The sequence below is a fragment of the Portunus trituberculatus genome, chromosome 45 (assembly GCF_017591435.1).
Source record: "Portunus trituberculatus isolate SZX2019 chromosome 45, ASM1759143v1, whole genome shotgun sequence".
Taxonomy (NCBI): domain Eukaryota; kingdom Metazoa; phylum Arthropoda; class Malacostraca; order Decapoda; family Portunidae; genus Portunus; species Portunus trituberculatus.
Window position 1 is genome coordinate 13,668,434 of NC_059299.1, and position 22,597 is coordinate 13,691,030.

The following is a 22,597-nucleotide window of genomic DNA, read 5'->3' on the forward strand; positions in this document are numbered from 1 at the left end:
CCACCTCCCAACCCTTAACACCCCTCTCCCTCCTTGCATACCTCTCACTCTCACCCCCCACCACCACGGCCACCACCAGGCGTCCATTTCACCACCAGCCACGACTCCTGCCAACACGCTGACCGTCCCACCTCCATCTGTTCCATCTCCCCTCCCCAACCAGCTCCACCTGCTCAGTGTGTGGATGAGTCAATAGAGTGGAAAGCAGGGACGTGACAGGACAGTGATGGGACGGTAATGAGGCGGATAATTTATTAGAAAGGTGTATGATAATGTACTGAAGGGGTAACGTGAATGTGTGGGTGACTAAATGGTGAATGATTAATGCTGCGACAGTGTCATTAGTTATGGGACGGTGATGGGACAGTGATGGGATGGACAGGTTGTACTAGGAAGATGTATCGTGCATTGAAGGAGTCACATGTGGGTAATTAGCTGGTGAAATGTAGTTATAATGCGTCGGGTGGTTAGGTGTTACTAGTTACATATGACCCCTAGTTATTATTTAATGATTTTATACAGCTTCAGAAACTCATGTGGCGGATTAAAATAGAAAAAAAAACTGTGGCCATTAATCTGTTGATCTCCATAGACTCATCCTAATGTAAATAAAATGGTCTAATTGTACGCAAATCTCAAGGTAAAAATGCGGCCTAGTACTGAAGGGGTTGATAGCCTGCTGCTGCTGCACCGCCTTGCCAGAACAGTCGCTGAGTTGCAGTAAGCCTATTCACGGAGCCTAGCAAGTCATGAACGGGTCAGTCAAAGTGTTCCCTTCAGCGGCTATAACTTTGCGTCTGCGTCAAGTTGCACAGTATACTCGTATAGTTATAATTATTGCATAAACTGCCTTACCCGATATCTTGTTACATAGTTAGGGGGTTCAGGTACAGCCTAGTACAGTACAGTGGCCTGTATTCTGAAACGCTTTGTTGTTCTCGCTCCATTACTGCTTTCCAAAGGCTCCAGTTGAAGATATTCGTGTTTTTTAAGAGTATTTTTATGGTTCTAGTGATAGATTGGCAAGATTTCTAGTTCATTATACTCTTGAAAACCCGGCTAATTGTCCCTGTGGCCTTGGAAAATTGTCATAGCGAGAGAACGCGTTTCTGAATATGGGCCAGTGTTGAAAGCTATTCATTCAGTTATATAAGGTGTACTGCGGCAAGATATTACACTGAACTCTTTTATGTAGCGAATGACGAGAAAAAGATGGAGATATTCTTTGTAACAGTTAAACGTTAGCTGACATTTCTAGTAAGCACCCTTATATCCCCTCTCCCTCTCCCTCTCCCTCCTCGCCTGTCAGTTTTCTCCGGAACGCGTGGATCTGTATGGGCTGATTGGGGAAGCCTGGGCGTGAGCGGGGGCGGCGCAGTTGTGGGCGTCAGTGGGTGTGGAGCTGATGGCCGTTCATAGCTGTCTGTGTGTGTGGAGAGAGAGAGAGAGAGAGAGAGAGAGAGAAAAGTGAGCTTTGATAGGATAGTTTTAGTTTTCCTCTTCCTTCTCTTCTTTCTTGTCCTTTTCGTCTCTCTCTCTCTCTCTCTCTCTCTCTCTCTCTCTCTCTCTCTCTCTCTCTCTCTCTCTCTCTCTCTCTCTCTCTCTCTCTCTCTCTCTCTCTCTCTCTCTCTCTCTCTCTCTCTCTCTCTCTCTCTCTCTCTCTCTCTCTCTCTCTCTCTCTCTCTCTCTCTCTCTCTCTCTCTCTCTCTCTCTCTCTCTCTCTCTCTCTCTCTCTCTCTCTCTCTCTCTCTCTCTCTCTCTCTCTCTCTCTCTCTCTCTCTCTCTCTCTCTCTCTCTCTCTCTCTCTCTCTCTCTCTCTCTCTCTCTCTCTCTCTCTCTCTCTCTCTCTCTCTCTCTCTCTCTCTCTCTCTCTCTCTCTCTCTCTCTCTCTCTCTCTCTCTCTCTCTCTCTCTCTCTCTCTCTCTCTCTCTCTCTCTCTCTCTCTCTCTCTCTCTCTCTCTCTCTCTCTCTCTCTCTCTCTCTCTCTCTCTCTCTCTCTCTCTCTCTCTCTCTCTCTCTCTCTCTCTCTCTCTCTCTCTCTCTCTCTCTCTCTCTCTCTCTCTCTCTCTCTCTCTCTCTCTCTCTCTCTCTCTCTCTCTCTCTCTCTCTCTCTCTCTCTCTCTCTCTCTCTCTCTCTCATCACTCACCAGTCTCCTCCTCCACCACGGACACAAACACGTCTTGAAGGAAGGTTAGTCCGCCGCCTTGTCACCTCAGCTGGCCACCCCACGAGACCTGACGAGTGGCGGAGCGGCGGCCGGAGGTGTAAAAACTCTATATGAATATTGTCTGTGTATTGGAAAGTGTTGGTGGTGGTGTGTTGGTGACGGTGTTGTCAATGTGTTCTGTACTGATAGTGGTGGTGTCAGTGTGCTGTGTTAGTGACGGTGGTAATGGTGGTGGTAATTACTGGTGGTGTATTTGTTTGTTTTGCATCGTGAATATTTATTTACTGACTGGCTGATGGATTGACTGACTGATAGATTGAATGTCTTGATGATAGATTGGCTGACTGACTGACTGACTGACTGCCTGCCTGATTGACGGCGCCGGCCTTAGGCACGAAAAAGTACCCTGAAAGCGGCACGGCGCGGTACGAGAGTGCTAAGAAGTGTACTGTAGGGAGGTGTGTCCATGGTGCGCGTAGACAGGCACGTGTTGCCGTATGCCAGTGTGCACGTGCAGCGACGTGACAAGTGTGTAGAGAACCCACTGAAGATGAGAGAGGCAAAGGGTATCGGATAAGTGCCTGACACCACGTATATCTCGCCCACTCCTCCAACAACACCCACGCTCACGCCCGTGTTAGGTAGGTCCGTAGGCGTGTAGGTCGGGAGGGGTGTGCCGTCAGAGCCCGTCCAGGCGACACATCACGGAGGTTGGCGATGCAATAGATGTAGCCGTAATGTCCCTCTCCTATCACTAACACACTCCCCAGGCCATGATGTTTTCAAATACCTGGGAGAAGCTGGGCTCCTCCCCAATGTGACTTTTATTTATTTTTATTATATGTGTTTTTAATGTTTTATTTAATTTTATTGTATTTTTAGTATTTCTAGTGACCTTCGCTTTTATTGTTTTTGATTGATTTTAGTTTTCATAAAATACAGAATATATGAAATACCGTAGCGGCGCCATATGACCGTAGATGTTGCGGGGCCTAAAATTAAAATCCATCCATCCATCCCGTTCATGGTGGCAAAGGGGGACAGGTGCGGGTACTGGCGGTGGTGGTGGTAGTGGTGGTGGTATTTACATTCTTGTGTGAAGATAGATAAGCGGGTATTTTGATAGGTTGATGGATAGGAAATTGACATTTAAATAAATAAACAGGTACTTGGATAGGTAGGCAGATAAATAAGTGAATGAATTTGTATATAGATAAGAAGATAGTAAAGGAATATATACATTTTTCTATCTACATACACAATCTAGTTAGCATTTCACCCTGGTTTATTGTCAGAAGTACTCATTTATCAGGAGGTAGAAATAGAGAATGAAAGAAATAATATAATCTGGTTTTTAAGCACCTCGTTTCTTGTCCCGCTGGAGCTGCAAACACTCGCTGTACAACTAGTTACAATTAGATATTTACTGCTTTGACAAGTAACCATAGCTGGACACGATAAAGAAAAGAAAGATGTCAAAATAACCAATAAATCGATATGTGGTATTTGTACAAGTATAGTGTCTCATTAATAATAGGTATAGTAATAGATGGTTATCATATATATATATATATATATATATATATATATATATATATATATATATATATATATATATATATATATATATATATATATATATATATATATATATATATATATATATATATATATATATATATATATATATATATATATATATATATATATATATACCTACTGCCTTCCCACGTATAGCTTCTACCACGGCTTGAAGTGGCAGTAGTGGTCTAGTGGTGGTGGTGGTCGGGTTGAAGCGGCGTTAGTGGTCTTGTGGGTGTGGTGGTGGTTATACTGACCCATACACACCCACACACAGCCATAAATACTCAAAAGACACTCTTGTATACCGAAAACACTCGTAAACACACTAAAAATACCCGCAAACACATTTAAAACATGCCTATACACACACACACACACACACACACACACACACACACACACACACACACACACACACACACACACACACACACACACCGCGTAGTGTAGTGGTTAGCACGCTCGACTCACAATCAAGAGGGCCGGGTTCGAGTCCCGGCGCGGCGAGGCAAATGGTCAAGCCTCTTAATGTGTGGCCCCTGTTCACCTAGCAGTAAATAGGTACGGGATGTAACTCGAGGGGTTGTGGCCTCGCGTTCCCGGTGTGTGGAGTGTGTTGTGGTCTCAGTCCTACCTGAAGATCGGTCTATGAGCTCTGAGCTCGCTCCGTAATGGGGAAGACTGGCTGGGTGACCAGCAGATGACCGAAGTGAATTACACACACACACACACACACACACACACACACACACACACACACACACATTCCGTAGGGTAACGTCTGGCTGTCTCGTCAGAGACTGCAGCAGATCAAACAGTGAATTACACACACACACACACACACACACACACACGCGCGCGCACACACACACGCGCGCACACACACACACACACACACACACACACACACACACACACACACACACACACACACACACACACACACACACACACACACACACACATACAGTTTTCAGCAGCACCAAGTGGCAAGACGAGCAGTGCAAACCTTCACAACCCTCCACAATGTCTTACCTTCATATGTTAAAGGTATTTTTAAGGCCATTAACTTATTTTTAGTTTTTCTACATGTGAGAGTGAAAGCATTACGCATATATTAAAAAAACTTAGTTACAACGACCATTATGGAAGCAAGACGTCAGTATTAGTATCAACAACTGATATTTATTGCCTTCCCTTACCGCAAGCTAAACATATCTCAGAATGTAGTCACTATTTTAGCATTTTATATCCAGTGGTCAAAAATTCCCTAAATGGCTTAATTTCGGTGTGGTGAGATGAAAGACAATATATGTAGGTCGCACCACCACAGTTCCCAGATGTTGCCTCCCCACCTGCTCACCCAGCCATCACCTTCCCCCTGGTAGCCTGCTGGGTCAAATATTTTTTCTCATATATTTTCTAACGGTAATATTACGCTTCCATGGTTTGTTTTTATGGTTTCTATAAATGTTTCATTGTGTTTAGAGTGTGTTTCACGCCTATGTTGGGTAAACATTAGTTTTTTCCAACGGTCAAAAAATTACATATCCCAATTGAAGCTTTTTCATTTCAAGTTATAAGTGGATCCTTATGGTATTATTAGGACTGTGTGGTTTGGGTTTTGGATTCGGATTTGTGTGTGTGTGTAGTGTTACGAGCGTGTGATTCAGGTGTTCAATTCAGGTTCATGTGTGTGCGTGTATATGTGTTTGGAGGCGAGGTGGTGAGGTAGCTGCACAGGACTAGTCAGTGAGGATAGGAGCCTTGAAGTCCTCGCACTACCTCCTCACTTCTCGCCCCTATAAGCTGTACCTGTGCCAACTTGTACGTAGATTAAACACAAAGGAGGAAGAATAGTGTTTTCCTGTGCCTGGGGAACCTGGGAGGAAAAGGATTGGCCCGCCTATGTGCACACACCAAGTCCAGTCTCACTCAGGGAAGTGGGTCCATGTTGTGCCAACGACACAACAACTTGGTGTCAGGAGTGGGATTCGTTAGTGTGTGACGTGTTTGCCTGGAAGAACAAAGGCAAGGATGGCGGAGTTGAGTGAAATGCACATATATATGGATTTTCATGCTGAAAAAAGACCAGATGTGATGGAGTATCTGAGGAGCATGATGATAAGACTGAATCACAACAGTGAAATTGTCAACAATGCGCTGTCTGAAGTGCAGAACGTTGTGCGACATGGGTTGACTGAAGTGCGGCAAGAGGCGCAAAGATATACCAATGAAGTGTATGAGGTGTTTCAGGAGGAAATAACAGCTCTACAACGTGAGGTGAGAACAAAGTTCGCGGCAATCAACGGACTGCAGGGCCACCAGGAGCACCTCAGAACCAGCAGTGGAAGACAAAGATGAGCTGATAACAGGGGGCCGTGACTTCCCTGTTGGTGCCAGTGTTAGACATTGGGCAGAAGAGGTACAGACCCGAGCCGAGACGTTGTTACCAACCTCCTGCCTGTTTTCACCACCACACTTCCCCACGCTCCCTATGTTGTCGCATTCCCCTGCTGTCCCATTGTGCTGCGTGATATGAAGACAGAAGCTGTCGGAATTCGATGGGAAAGTGGCCTAGGAGGCATACATGGCCCAATTTGAACTTCTGGCAGATGCAGAAGGCTGGGACGATCAGGAAAGAGCCCTGCGGCTCATAACCAGCCTCCGGGGACCAGCACTAGGGATACTGGCTCACAGCAAAAGAGCTACTCAGTTTGGTGGGGGTCCTCCAGAGAAGGTTTGGCCAACACCAATGAGCCAAGGCATATCGGGCTTGCCTTAAGACCAGGGTACGGGGCAGGGGCGAGCCTCTTCCCCAGCTAGCCCAGGAGTTAGAAACACACGTCCGGTGCGCCTACTCCACAGCAGCAGAGGACATGGTGACTATCCTGACACGGGACTACTTTGTGGACGCACTGTAGGATCGAGAACTCCAACTGTATGTCTGACAGGCACACCCAGAGGATGTACAAGCTGCACTAGTGAAGTCATTGGAAATTTAGGGCCGCCGTGGTACAGTGGAACCATGCGTGCTTTGGGGTCTGTGGGGTCTCCAAGCGCACGGGTTCGAATCCTGTCCACGGTCCGAGTGTAGGTTGCGCTTCACTCGGGGCAATGGTTTCCTAGCGGGTGGGCTTTGAGATAGGAGGTACCAGAAAAAGTACCCCCTTTAGCCCATAAATTCCCGTAAAAAGTCCACAACGTATAAATAATAAAAGAAAAGAAATGGAGACGTTCCTGCACACTATGATGGGGAGTGGTATGGCAGCATCACCTTGGAAAGCAAACCCTGCAAGGGATATTAGGGCCCGGTGCACTGAAGTGGGCTGGCAGACTGAAGTGGGGAAGGCAATAGAGAAGAGAGTTGATGAAAGTGCTATTGGCTTCCGTAGTTCCTGCTGGGGGTGTGGTGAGAGAGGGCATCGGCAAAGTGAGTGTCACAAGAGGCAATAGAATCGTTTCCTTGAAAGCCTACCAGCTGAAGCCATACAGCCATGTTGTGCAAAATGTGGTCGTTATGGCCATTTCTCAATTGCCTGCACTACCCACAAGGACGTTGTGCAAGTGGGAAACAAATCCGGGCTGGACAAGGGAGCCAGAGCCCAGCCCATACCTTTTGTGCCCCATGCTGTGTAACTTGCCGTCGCGAATCTGCCCCAGTGATTGAAGTGAAAGGAACTGTAGATGGACAACCGTGCCAGATGGTAGTGGACACGGGCTGAAAGGACTATCCTGCGGCAGTGGAAGGCCTTCTGGAAGCACCACAGCCGCTGTGTGGAGTCACAGGGCACTGTGCACCACTTAGAAGCCCCGTTAAAGTGCGACTCAGCGTGGGTGGCAGTGAAGAGGTCCTGCCTGTCTACATTGCCGAGATGAAGGATCCCTGCCTTCTTGGCTTAGATTACCTGAGAAAAGTTTGAGGATGTGTCGACTTGCAGAATCAAAAGTTGAGGATACATGGAGCCGAGGTGCCCTTGTCATTAGGAGTTGACCTAGCTGAGGTAGTACCAGCAGAGCGAGTGCGTCCTGCATCAGGAACCGCATCTAAAGTGCCCTGTGAGCCAGCCAAAAGGACCGCTTGGAGGGAAGATGCAGCTGGGTCCTACAGAGTCCTACAGGCGAACAGCAGTAGGGAATTCACTGGCCAGGAAGAACGCTGTGGGAATGATGACCTGGTCACTTGAATGACCTGTCGCAAAGAATTATCACCCATCTTGACCAACAACAGTGCGAAGTTCTGTGGAGCACCCTCAAGAGAAATGCTGACGTGTTCAGTAAGGACGATCTTGATCTGGGTCAACAGGGCTCGTAAAGCACTATATTAGAACTGGGGGCACTCTACCCATCAAAATTCCACCTCAGGGGATCGGTCCAGCCAAATGTGAAGAGATGCAATGTGCGGTAGAAGAGCTGAAGGCACAAGGGGTGATTGAAATATCAGAAAGTCCGTGGGCATCTCCCGTGGTGTTAGTGACTAAAAAGGATGGGACGAAACGATTCTGTGTGGACTACAGAGCACTCAATGACGCAACGGAGAAGGACTCCTATCCCCTTGCCCCGCACTGATGACACATTAGATACTCTGGCGGCGTCTGTTAGTTCTCCACACTCGACCTTAAGTCTGGCTATTATCAGGTAGAAGTGGCAGAAGATAAGGTCAAGACAGCCTTCTCACTTGGCCAGGGACTGTGGCAGTTCTCCGTTATGCCCTTTGGCCTATGCAATGCCCCTAGTTGCTTTGAACGTCTTATGGATAGGGTCCTGGAGGGCTTGAAGTGGAGAACGTCCCTTGTGTACCTTGATGATGTTATCATCTTTGGGGGCACCTTCGAGGAGGCCATGGATAGGCTAGAAGAGGTGCTATGTTGCCTGAGGGCTTCTAACTTAAAGATCAATCCTAAGAAGTGCCTCCTCTTCCAGCCTTAGGTGCCGTTCCTTGGGCACGTTGTTGGCAGAGACAGGGTTAAGACAGATCCCTGGAAAGTAGCGGCGGTTCGAGATTGGCCAGTGCCCACTAGTGTGTCCGATGTACACAGTTTTGTGGGTTTCTGCACTTACTACAGGAGATTCGTCTCGGAATTTTCCAGAATCGCCTTCCCCTCCACCAACTCACAAGAAAGGGGCACATTTCAGTCTAAGTGAAGCCTGCCAGGAGGCTTTTGACAGTCTAAAGCAAGTCCTAATACAGGCCCCAGTACTCTCCTATCCTGACCCGTCCAGTCCTTACCTGTTGGACACCGATGCCAGTGCTGACGGCCTTGGTGCTGTCTTGTCACAGGTGAAAGATGGAGTGGAACACGTAGTAGCATACTACAAAGCGAGGTTCACTGGTCCTGAACGGAACTACTGCATGACCTGTAAGAAACTGCTGGCAGTAGTAAGGAGCAGTGAACATTTTCATCCCTACCTATACGGTGCCAAATTTACCATCCGTACCGATCATTCTGCCCCGCAATGGTTGAAGACTCTCAAGGACAACTGGTACGATGGCTGGGTCGCCTTGAGCAGTACCAATACGAGATAAAGTATCGCCCAGATCGTGTCCACAACAATGCTGACAGCCTGAGTCGCCGCCTATGTGAACCAGAATGCCCACATTGTTTGAGAAAAGAGGAGAGTCTGGTAAATCGATAGCTACAGATCTGGGAAGACTCTGTGGATCCCGAGGGAAAGTGACAGCAGAAACAGAGGGAGGATGAGGACCTTGCTCCCCTGCTTGAGTGGATGGAAATTTCTGAGCGCCCTGTCTGGCCGATGGTGGCACCAAAGAGCCATGTCACCAAGCACCTGTGGCAGCAATGGGCCCTGTTACGCCTAGAGGGTGGAGTGCTGCAACGAAGTTGGGATGATGCACATGGACGACATAGTTAGTGGGTGGTGCTGGTACCGCGAGCTCTAAGGAGAGACCTACTGCACGAGTTACATGGTGGAGTCACCAGCGGCCATATGGGTATAAAGACCAGGCTGAGGCAACGCTTTTACTGGGTGGGGATGGGATGTGATGTGCAGGAGTGGTGTCGGATCTGCAAGGTATGCTGTGCCCGAAATGGACCTGTAAGAAAGCCCCACGCACCGCTCCAGCTGTATCAAGTTGGCGCACCCTTGGAAAGAGTGGCAGTGGATATCATAGGGCCGCTACCCGTTATGAACCGTGGCAATCGTTTTGTTTGTGTAATGATGGACTACTTCACCAAGTGGCCTGAAACATATGTCCTTCCCAATCAGAGACAGTGGCAGAGGTTCTGGTGAATAACTTCATCACACACCTTGGGGTGCCCCGGGAACTACACTCAGACCAGGGACGAGAGTTTGAGTCCGTTGTGTTCCAAGAGTTGTCGGTTGCTAGGAATCAAGAAGACTCGCACCACCCCTCTTCGATCCGAGTCTGACGATCTGGTCGAACGGTTTCACAGAACGCTGATCCAAGAGATGGCAAAGTATTGTAGCCGTGATCAGCGAGACTGGGATGTGAAGCTGCAGGCCCTCGTAATGGCGTACCGTTCTGCCCAACATGAAGCAACTGCACATAACCCCGCCAGGCTGATGTTCGGTTGGAAACTACGGCTCCCGGTAAATCTCGCTATGTGCTGCCCCCTCCCCCCAGGAAGCTGTTGACCGTGTGATGTCAACCTATGTGCAGACACTTCAAGATGGACTGCATGCTGCACACCAACTGGCTTGGGACCACATGAGGACTGCTGGGCATTCCATGAAGGTGCGTTATGACTGGCAGTCAAGGGAACAGAAATACGATGTGGGCGATCATGTGTGGCTACATAACCCTCTCCGCAAGAAAGGATTCTCGCCTAAACTTCAGAGTCCGTGGGAGGGCCCCTATGAGGTACACCAGGTCCTGTCTGAAGTCACCTACAAGATTCGCCGAGGTCATCATGGACGCACGCGGGTGGTTTACGTGGATCGTTTGTGGGCCTACTAAGATTCAGGGTCATTCTCCTGTGGGAGAGGAAAGACATGAAGACGAAGAAGGTAACGTGGAGGAATGGAAAGATCAGCCAGATGCGGAGGGGAGCCTGGAGAAGTTGCAGCATGGAACTAGTGATCCAGCTGAAGAACCATTTGTCGAAGCAACTGGTGATGATACCGATTGCTGTGTAGGGGTAGAGCTGCTCACGGGCCAAGAGAATGGGCGGCCACGACGGGAGAGACAGGCGCCAAAATGGATGGCAGATTATGTGGTCGATGCTACTGCAAATGCTCTGTAAAGTTTTGTCTTTTATTTATACTGCAAATTTGTAATATTGATGTTGGTATGCTTACAGTTGCGTAAGTGGAACTAGATAGGCTGGGTCGGACTTCATAAAAGGGGGGATAGTGTTACGACTGTGTGGTTTGGGTTTTGGATTCGGGTTTGTGTTTCTGTTTAGTGTTACGAGCGTGTGATTCAGGTGTTCAATTCAGGTTCGTGTGTGTGCGTGTGTGTGTGTGTTTGGAGGCGAGGTGGTGAAGTAGCTGCACAGGACTAGTCAGTGAGGACTGGAGCCTTGAAGTCCTCGCACTAATCTTCTCACTTCTCTCCCCTACAAGCTGTACCTGTGCCAACTTGTATGTAGATTAAACACAAAGGGGGAAGAATAGTGTTTTCCTGTGCCTGGGGAACCTGGGAGAAAAGGAGTGGCCCGCCTATATGCACACACTGAGTCCAGTCTCAATCAGGGAAGTGGGTCCATGTTGTGCAGCCTTGGGAAGGCCGACGACAGAACAGTATCAAAGAATCGCCTATACTCTTTTTAAGTGTGAAATCAATCTATTGATTAAGATATGTGGACATTGAAATGATCCTTGGTGTTAAACAAAACTCTTATTTTTCTTTATTTTATTTGCTCATGTTTCTGCTTCACGGTCTAACTCGCTGTAGAATGCCAAGTGAAAATGACCTGACTTTACAGGACGTTTTAGCAGAGTTATAGGTGAAAATGTTTTTGTACTTAACACAATTGATTAAAAAAAAAAAAAACTAGTTAGGCTGGAGTTGTTTTGATGTTTTAAATACTAGTTTAAGTATTTATCACGCCATAAAATAGCAAGTATTCGGCCTTGGTTTCGTTTTTTCTATAGGTAATTTCTAATTGTTTACAAAATTTAGCTGAGTCACTCCTATTCCCGTTCTTTCTGATGACTACAGCCCAGGTGGTGACTCATCTTAGCCCCGCACTGGCGTCTCTCTTCTAACCCCTCAGTTCGTCAATATTTTGCCTAATATCTAGTGATTTCGACGTATTTTCTTGTGGTTTTAGGTTCTGATGTGTAGATAATAGCAGTAGAAGGAAGAAGAAAGGAACAAATAAAAGATAATAAAGAGAAAGGAAGGAGAAAAAGGAGAAGAGGAGCAACAGCCAAGCCACATTACTTTAAGTCACCCTCCATTTCCTTAATATCTTGTCTAATATTTAGTGTTTGATGTATTTCTAGGCTCAGACGTATAAATGGAAGAAATGGGAGGAAGAAGGAGAAACAAAAGAGGAGGACGAGGAAGGAAAGAATAGAATAGGAATAGGAGAAGGAACCAAGCTGTAATAATTTGGTAAATGTCCCTTTCAATCTCAACGTTCTTTATAATGCATTTTGTTGATTTTGGGATATATTTGTGTTTTAAGTGTGTTCAGTAGTGTTGCATGGTATTTATGATGTTATGAATATGTTTTGGGATGGATTTCGTATGTTTTCAGTGTGTGTTAGGTCTTTAAGATATATTTTACGTACCTTGAGTGTGGTGTGGAGGTGTGTTTGGAGTATTTGGATGCTTTTAGTGTGTTTGGGGGCATCTTGCTAGGTTGCATGGTGTTTTGAGTGTGTTTTGGTTTAGTATTGCGTGTTTTAAGTGGCGAGGATGTGTGCGGAGACTATGTGAATTCACGGCGCAGGTCAGCCACACCTTGCACCACGCTGACTTTCCGCAGCGGTTCACTAAGGTTGGAGAGGCCTGTATCTCTGTGTTCTACCCTGGAAATATGAGTGTATAGGGGTGTGGTGCTTGTTGTTGTTGTTGTTGTTGTTGTTGTTGTTGTTGTTGCTGCTGTTGCTGTTGTTTTTATTATATTGTTTTTTGTGTTAAGTTTTGTTGGGGCTCTCTCTCTCTCTCTCTCTCTCTCTCTCTCTCTCTCTCTCTCTCTCTCTCTCTCTCTCTCTCTCTCTCTCTCTCTCTCTCTCTACTACTACTACTACTACTACTACTACTACTACTACTACTACTACTACTACTACTACTACTACTACTACTACTACTACTACTACTACTACTACTGTTCTTAGGGTTAGGTCAGGGTTAGGTCAGGTCAGGTCTATGTTAGGTAGTTTCCCACGGCTGGCCCTTCTTACGTTCTGACCTTTTTTGTGTTTGATGAGTGTGTGATGTGGGGCGCACCCTGTGTGTGTGTGTGTGTGTGTGTGTGTGTGTGTGTGTGTGTGTGTGTGTGTGCACTACGCTCGCCTGGTGGTCACCCAGTCATACTGACTGATCTTCGGGTAGGAGTGAGACCACATCACACAACACACACCGGGACAGCGAGGCCACAAACCCTCGAGTTACATCTCGTACCTATTTACTGCTAGATGAATAGAGGGTAGACATTAAGAGGTTTGTCCATTTCCTTCGGCGCTTCCGGGACTGGAACCCAGGCCCTCTCGGTTGTGAGCCGTGCGTGCTAACCACAACAATACCCGGTGTAATTCACCACGGTTGTCTGCTGATCACCCAGCCAGCCATCCCCATTACGTGTGTGTGTGTGTGTGTGTGTGTGTGTGTGTGTGTGTGTGTGTGTGTGTGTGTGTGTGTGTGTGTTTGTTTGTTTGTTTGTTTGTTTTGTTCTTGTCACCACTGCCGTCTTCAACCTCGCCCATCCCCTCCAGGTGAGTGATCAGGGCCTGGTCCACGAGGACAAGTGAATATAGACTTGCAGAGGCACTCTGTTGTGTTCCCGCTGTACCTCGGCTGCAACAGTCAACGCCACCGAGGCCTTCCCTCGGCACAGCCTCCAACCTCTGGTCCTACCATGTGAGTGATGCCACGCTTGTCATGAAGTGCATGCTGGAGATGGTGTGTGTGTGTGTGTGTGTGTGTGTGTGTGTGTGTGTGTGTGTGTGTGTGTGTGTGTGTGTGTGTGTGTGCGTGTGCGTGTGTGTGTGATGTCACCTGGCGATCCTGCTATTAGAGAGAAAAGAAGAATTAGTGATGATAGTATAGAAATAATGATAATAAAGGCATTAATGGGTTAACCAAAACAATAACACACTCCATTTAACAAGCCTTACTTCCCTTTACATCCTCTTTCCTTACCTTCACTCCTACACCATAACAAACCCAAATTCAGTGGCAGATCCAGGGGTTATGCTGAGGGGGCTGAGTGAACCCCGAAATTTTTGTTTATCATTAGGAGGGTGTATACATGTGGTGCAATATACGGAACGATAATGTAACAAGGTTTTCTGAAAAGGCAAAATCGGATTCTATGACTTTTTGTGAGTCTCTTGAATAATTTTACGTCTTTACAAGTAGGGGGTGTAAGAAAGGCTATAATTTTGCCCCTGGCTTCTATCAATAATAAATTCGTTACTCCTCAAGTTAGAGAAAATGGTTAGCTTTAAGATGTGCCATTGGATGGCGATGCCATATTATAACTATTACTGTTTCAGATATCTCAAAACTTTTATGGGTTAGAATGAATATATAAAAAGAGGAAACCGCCTTCCAGAAATGCTATTATTTGTCCTTATTGAGCAAAGCTAATCCAATTATCCAGTCATATTAATAAATTGTTACTGCTCTTGTCACAAAAAAATAGCTCTGCACATATCATTAAAATGCCGTGAAGATTGCCAAATTTTCAAAAATATGTCGCACTGGGGTCTTACAGCCCTGAAGCCTCTGGCTGATAAAGCTTGCCACCAATCTCAAAGGGGACAGACATATTCAGGTTAGCCCCTCCCCATCCACAAAACTTCTATCAGGGATCTGCCGCTGCCTAAATTCTTCACACACAAAAAAAAAAAAAAAAAAAAAAAAAAAGAAATAGATAAATAGATAAAAATAAATAAATAAATAAATAAAAAAAAAATAAATGAATAAATACAAAAAAATAAAGTAAAATCTAACCTCCTCTGAACTCTGCAGTGAAGGTGCTGCGTGTGTTGTAGTGATCATTCAGTCACCCGTCTCATCTTGACTCCATGTTCTGTTGTATGTGACACGTTCTCGAGACACTTCTAAGACTGTCTATTACAATTCGTTTTCTTTCTTTTACATACTATTCCTCTACATATTACAATTACCACATTCACTCGTATTCGCTATACACACATGCGCTTCCTTATATTTCTTTCCACACTGACGATTCACATGTACACACATGATACATGAACACTTTTGCATATCATCACGTCATTCATCTCATTCCAAAAATATAAAATGTAAACATTACGGTTGCTAAAAAAAAATAAGATGATCCGATCTGATCATTGTATTAGTTAAGATCACCCTAGCCAATCCACAGTATCACACTGACATTTTCTGGTGACATCTTTCCGCCAGTAATCACACACGCAACATATTATTGGCATCTAGGCGCCAGTACTGGTCCAAGGAAGACTTCAGCCCCAATACAGATGAAAATCCCTAACCGCAGGAGATGCTTTGCCTTAATTGGACTAGATTTGTGCATCTATAACTCAAACTTATCTTTTATTATCGCACTTTCGCCACTGAAATAGTTAGGTAGATGCCCAATAAGCTTTTACTGAATAATGTGTAAATCACGTGTTTGCATTTCTAAAAAATGTTCATTAATACTTAATTTGAGTGAGCACTAAAGCTGGATACTAATTATGTATCGAGTACTGAAGGAAAAGAAATATGTTTGCAGGCATTTTAGGGTCCCATGTTGAAATATTCCTTCAGAGCTTCCGTAACTTACTGAAAAATTCTTTTTATATTTATTTTTGAAAAGTTTTCATCCCTGGTGTCATATAGATACTTGTTTTTCTGAGAGATGACATTGGGTGGAAAGAGCATCCTAAGAGCAAATAATTTTCTCCATCAGCTGAGAGAATCTAAACAAAGATGCTGGTCTTGGTGGCAAGATGATGATCGCTGGCGTCTCATGTTTAGCGTCACTTAGCCATCAGTATTGGTGTCAAGATGCCAGTAAAGTTGCTCATTTGATATAACCTTAACCTCCACATAGATACAACACCAAAACAACATAATTCTTCTCAAAAATAAACTGAACCAAAAAACCATACCTTCTCTCAATCTCTCAACCTCTCAACCAGAACACCAGCACACCTCAACCAAACCAACCTTACTTTCCGTCAAACCCTCCTGCCTTACCTCCACCCAGATACAACAACAGAACAGACTTCAGTGTGTTGGGAAACCACTGAATCTCCCATGCCAGCCAGCAGAGAGCAGTTAGGGCAGTCAGGCAGGGTGCAGCCAAGGGAAGTGTTGCATGAACCATGAGTGCCTTCCCTGTCCCTGAGATCACGAAGATTCCACTGTAGCATGCTATTTATCAGTGTAAGGTGAGGTGAGATGAGAGGCAGAAGGAGAGACATTTTAAACATTTTACTATATATATATATATATATATATATATATATATATATATATATATATATATATATATATATATATATATATATATATATATATATATATATATATATATATATATATATATATATATATATATATATATATATATATATATCTCTCTCTCTCTCTCTCTCTCTCTCTCTCTCTCTCTCTCTCTCTCTCTCTCTATATATATATATATATATATATATATATGATTATGTATATGCTATTATTTGCCCTTTTTGAGCAAATTAATCATTCAGTCGTATCAATGAATTATTACTGTTTCTATTACTTAGAACTAGCTCTACATATAGCCTAAAATGTCCGAGATTGCCAAGTTTCAAAAATTTCTCCTTGGACTTCCAGCGCCCTCCGTCCCAACACCTCCCGAGCTGATAAGGCTCGCCACCAGTCTCAAGGGGTACTGGAATTCAGGTCCAAAATTTTGATCCTGGATCTGCCACTGGTGTGTGTGTGTGTGTGTGTGTGTGTGTGTGTGTGTGTGTGTGTGTGTGTGTGTGTACAGAGCAAGCAGCTGGGAGGGAGAGAAAATGGAACGTTGTTGTTAAGATTTGTCAGCATTTGCTGACATGGGCTCTGGTGTTTAACGCTCGTTACGGCCCTATAAGCATGCGTAAGTTGCCAGTTAGCCTTGGTGTAAGTAGTGATGTGTCCTTCCCGACATTGTGGAGCAAATATATGTACAGCGAACACTGTTCGGGGTGTGTACTGATGGACACTTGTTAGTTCTGAAGTAGAGACACAGATGAAAGAGTAACGCTCGTTACGGCCCTATAGACGTTGCCAGTTAGCCTTGGTGTAAGTAGTGATGTGTCCTTCCCCGACATTGTGGAGCAAATAATACAGCGAACACTGTTCGGGGTGTGTACTGATGGACATTAAAAGAAGGAAATTTATTTACCGGCAAGGACACTCGCGGATAGCAGAGCTGGACTCTTGTATATAATATATTGTCTTCAAACCTGCTCATTTCCGTATCCAACTTTGTAGTTCACCAGAACATTACGTTGCCATCTGACCACGCCCCCATTTATGTATATTTCCTTCCATGTCCCTGTGACGCTGTCACCAGTTTAGACTGCCTTGTTGCACGAGCACCACGATTGGGGGATCACTCTTTGGTGCACAGTAAAAACAATAATTTGTTAAGTGTCCTGTGAGATGTGATCCAAATGATGCTGGGAGGTTAACTCAGCAGTCGTTCGGCGTGAGCTCCCAGAGGGCCAGAGTTAGGTGATGTTGACAAGTCCGCCCACAACATTGATGCTTTATTGTATGAATGCGCACGTGCAAATAAGAGTGAACCTGTGTGTACCTCTAGAACCCGCGGCCAAGATAAATGACAGCATGTTCTAGACTCTAGAGCTACAGCGTGGCGCCTCATCTTAACTTGGCATCCTAGTGCCGGGAAGTGTTGGCATGAGTTCGTCCTCACCCACAAGCAAGGTGTTCGTCTAGTCTTCTGTGTCTTCTGTCTCATATGTGTTATTTGAGATCAATAAAGCACGTCAGGTTTCCTCTTAACTATACGTTGTCGCTTTAAGATGTATTTTTCGGGAATGAATATTGCAGCACGGAAGGATGATTTTGAAACATACTGGTAGAGGAAAGTAAACAGGGTATTGCTTATAGCCGCTCGTAAAAAAAAAAAAAAAAGGGTTAAAACTCAGTGGCATAGGCGAAAATAGCGTTTCAGAAAGTCATGCTAAGAGAGAATTAAATTTCATCAAAATTAAACACACACACACACACACACACACACACACACACACACACACACACACACACACACACACACACACACACACACACACACACACACACACACACACTGCTTTAAGATGCAGGCGGCAGAAAATAAATAATAATGATTAAATAGACAAAGGTAAGCAGATAAATAAATGGTGAGCACCACTGTCGGCGTCGGAATATTGCTGTTGATTTATTACACTCTGGCTGTGTTTATGTGCCTGTGCTGGTGTTGATTGCCACTCTTTTCCTCGGAAAAAGCCAGACAAATATCCTAATATGAAAATAGTGAGCAGCGGTCTTCATCACGGTGGTGTCTGGCCACACTGCCCAAACACAGGCTTGTTTTGGCGCCGCGTGTGGAAATTACACTATATATTCTAAGTTTTCAGGCGTTCATTCTAATGACGCATTGCATGTAAAATAAGTAAATAGAATTGAAATATTTCCTTTTCTACACTTTTTACATCTCAAGATATATGTTCAATAGTACACTCCACTCCTAATTAATGTCTCAAGAACAAAACCGTACAAAATCCCAGAAGGAATGGGAGTGTGGAGACGTAGTAATTTAGGTCATAAGAAGGGGAAAAAAAAAGACCAGATAGAAAATTACAGAGCTTAATTGTAAAAGGTATAAAGTAATGTACTGGTCGAATCTTGTATTAGGTTTTGCTCACGACCACCGCCACCTCTCGGCATGTTTTCCTTATTAGTCTCATTCTATCAATCTTTCCTCATCTTGCAGTCACGGACCGGAGAAATGCACGCGCCTCGGCCAGCTTGGCGGGAAGACTATTATTCAGTCTTATAGCTCTCAATTTACCTTCACGGGCTTGACAGGTAGGGTGTACGTACGTCGCTTTTATTTTCTTCTGTTACTTTTCCTTTCTCTCTCCTCCCTCTACTACTCTCGTTTTCTCTCCGCGTTCTCTCAGTCTCGAAAGCGACTTTTTCTCTCCCAGGTAAAGGAAGTTGAACATGTTTTACGACAACAGTTTATTATTTTTCGAGTGGCTTCAACTGGACTGTCTTCTGAACATTTATTTATTTGTTTATTTATAGAGTGTGAGACAGTATGGGAACTGCAATTTCTTATCGTGTAATGTTTTAGGGTTGATGGAGTGTGCCTCCTCATCTTTCCAACAATGCACTGTGAATTACAACAAGGAAGCATAAGAGTTGCCGCAGCAAGCCACTATCCCCACCCCACCATGACTCGTGGCGCTTTGTGATTAGATTCACCAGTATATTGGCGATACGATATAAACTGGATTTATTTTGTCGTTTTAGTATAGTATGCAGAATATGTTTTAAATTTATTATAAACAAGATAAATGTTCACCCTTTCGTTTATTTGTGGCTATAATCAGGAGACCTGTAGTCTACAACAATGGGGATGAAGAAGTTAATTCTTACATCGTTATGGAATACTAATAACAAAGATAAAAATTAGTGGTGATAAAAACAGTAACACTTGAAATCTAAAATACGAATAACTCTAGTAACACCAACAAGAGTAACAGTAATAATAGCAGGCTTGAATTGTTTCGAACCAAAGTGAAGTAAATGAACCTTGATTCATTCTCGAGCAAGGAAGTGTCCAACAGCCCATGCCTCGAAGGTCAGTGTGAAGCATAGCGTGGCTCAGAGCGTGCTGCGGCCTGACTCTGTGCCTCACCACCACCACCACCACCACCACAGCATCTCCCGTCGCTACAGCTGTTCAGACAGTACGCACTGGTAAGAGCTGTGTGTGTAATAATAGTAATAGTAATATATGCCGGGTTATTGACAGCTTGTAATATAATATGAGCAGCAAACGGTTGAAAATATACATTAGAGATAGAAAGAGATATGAAGTAATAAGAATACCACAGGCGAGGGGCAAATTGTGTGGTATATTATTAAGATGGAAAGTAAAAGGATTGAATATGAGAACGGATTGATTAAAACATTGTAAAAAAATAAAAGATAATTGACTAGTGATTATCAAGACTGAGTGACGTCTGTGGTTGTCAATCGGCCTGTCTAGAGTGGGTATGGTGATGTTTTCGTAGGCGTCGGTGCGGGATGTTTAGTAACCAGCTTGTTACAGGCGCTGGTAGTGGTCAGCGAGGGTCGTGAGGTGCAGGGTGGCAGGTGGCAGGACCTGGTTAGGGGTCGGTATGGTAAATCAAACACCACTCCACCGGTCGGCCTGTTGGCACGAGGGTGGTGAAGGAAGGTGTAGTTTGGGATGTGTATGGTATCTGGAGGGATCTGCCAAGCTTCTGTGATGGCTACAATACTACTGGGAATGGAGGTGATTGCAATGCATACATAATTAATTTAGTTTGTTGTTCAGGGAAGTGACGTTTGACATGAGCAGTGTTAGAAGATTGTACCAATGTCGCGGGGAACTTTAAAGTGCTTGTATGGTTTCACATTTGTTGATTCCGTTGCTCTCTTTGCCATCAAAACACTGGTATTGCAAGGAACATGGCGTCCACTCATAACCCCTTCAATACTGGGATACATTTTTACCTTGAGATTTGTGTACGATTAGACCATTTTATTAACATTAGGAAGGGTCTATGGAGGTCAGAGGATTAATGGCCAGTCTTCAATATTTTAGTAACAAACTTGAGTTTCTGAAGCTGCATAAAATCACCAAATACTAAGCAGAATGAATATGGAAGCGCCTCGTGGTACTCAAGGGGTTAATGCCTCGGGCGTGAAATAACTTAAGCAGTGTGTGTGTGTGTGTGTGTGTGTGTGTGTGTGTGTGTGTGTGTGTGTGTTGCACGATCTTTTTCTGCGTCCCTATTTTCTAAAAAAAAAAATAATAATGTCGTGCTCCGAGCTGTTGCACGACGTTGCACAAATTGTCTAGCTACTGGCTATGAATAGTCAAAGGTTTTTTCTATCTTTAATTAACAAAACTAATATCTATACATAAGGTGTTCGATACGGCGCCGACAAGTAACAATCACAACTCTTTCTGTTGCCTTCTCCACTGCAATTATTACAATTTCTCTTACAAACATCCTTAAGAATTGCATTAATCTCGTAGATATTCTCGCATCAAAACGGATTTCACTTCAAACATCATCCACAATATCTTCATAACGTATTACAACATCTGAACCCGGTGCTTTATTTCTCCGTAAATCTCATACGTAGTACGTACAATATTACCCCTTTTTCCCAGCTACCCGTATATAAGGATGACCTTTACTTGGTACATGAATGCAAGCAACCACATGACGTACCACCAAATATATTACCATACACATATAATTACCAGACTCCGTTCAACAAAATGACAACGTAACACCACCGAAATATAATGACAAATATTGATATCTCCACACAAGTGACTTCCCTCAAATAATCTCTTTCTCTTGGTACCCATACATGGAACCACGTTAACTTCGTACACAATTACACACTAGTAAATATGTTATGTAACTTATTCGTCAGAGCAACACACATGCACATACGTAGGTAGCCGTATACAAATTCCCTTACTCATAGATGAAAACGCAAGTATATAACGACGTCATTATGAACCAAAGTACAACCACATAAACCATAATAAACTAATACCACATAATACCTAAACCTCCTATCATGCTTCTTCCTCCATTCTAATTTACCTCAAAGACTGCATTGCAACTTATAAGCTCCACTTACTGGTTATATATGAAGTACAAAACGCCGCCCTCAGCTATGCAGCCGAGGGTGGCCCGCTTAGAGCCGCGGTTGTCCTCTCTGCTTCCTCTCTCCTCTCTCTCTGCCTCAAACCTCTACAATTTCCTTCAGGAACTTATGGGGCGTGTCTTGACCCACACAACACGCCCCTCAGAATGTACCATTCACCAATCAAGTACAAGCTCAAATGAACTCCACGTGTGGTACGAACAACATCCAAGACGACAACACTACCACCGGATGTTTACATGACCTTTTGACCCTCCTGCCCTTCCTACTCTCTTTTATGGCTGGATACGGTTACACACCGCATACTGGCGAACTAGCATACTTCCATATATCTTTGTTTCTTGTTTCTTATATTTTTCATATTTCACTTATGATGTGCGCATCTGACAATAATTAATAAATAAAGGAAAAAAAAAAAAAAAAACGTGGATGATTTGACTTGTAATTTATCCATATCAACACTCACACGGGCATGCGGTTGTATAGTCTCGCAGGAGTTACAGTATACACAAAATCATATCACGAAAAGATTCCTAGAATTGGATTAAACTTTAAGACAAATTATATGAAAGATATCGAAACACTTCATCTTTCCATATCCGATAGGAATTTCGTCACGCTGTTAATATTTAATGAGGAAACACATCCTGCACACATCCTGCACGTACCCAATCACCGTCTGTCAATATATCACCTTTACAGTTTGCTCTGGACTGCATTACATCAAGTACTGTAACAGGCGGGTCGCACATCTTCACAGTTTCTGCAATGA

General features: G+C 44.3%; 1 long non-coding RNA gene across 1 annotated transcript; it reads left to right on the forward strand.

The window, feature by feature from the left end:
• The first annotated feature begins 93 nt into the window (after positions 1-93).
• Positions 94-16,858, forward strand: LOC123519590. Its single transcript, XR_006679061.1, has 5 exons — positions 94-234; positions 12,186-12,297; positions 13,623-13,767; positions 16,109-16,292; positions 16,717-16,858. It is a non-coding gene; the product is annotated as an uncharacterized LOC123519590 (long non-coding RNA).
• The last annotated feature ends 5,739 nt before the right edge of the window (positions 16,859-22,597 follow it).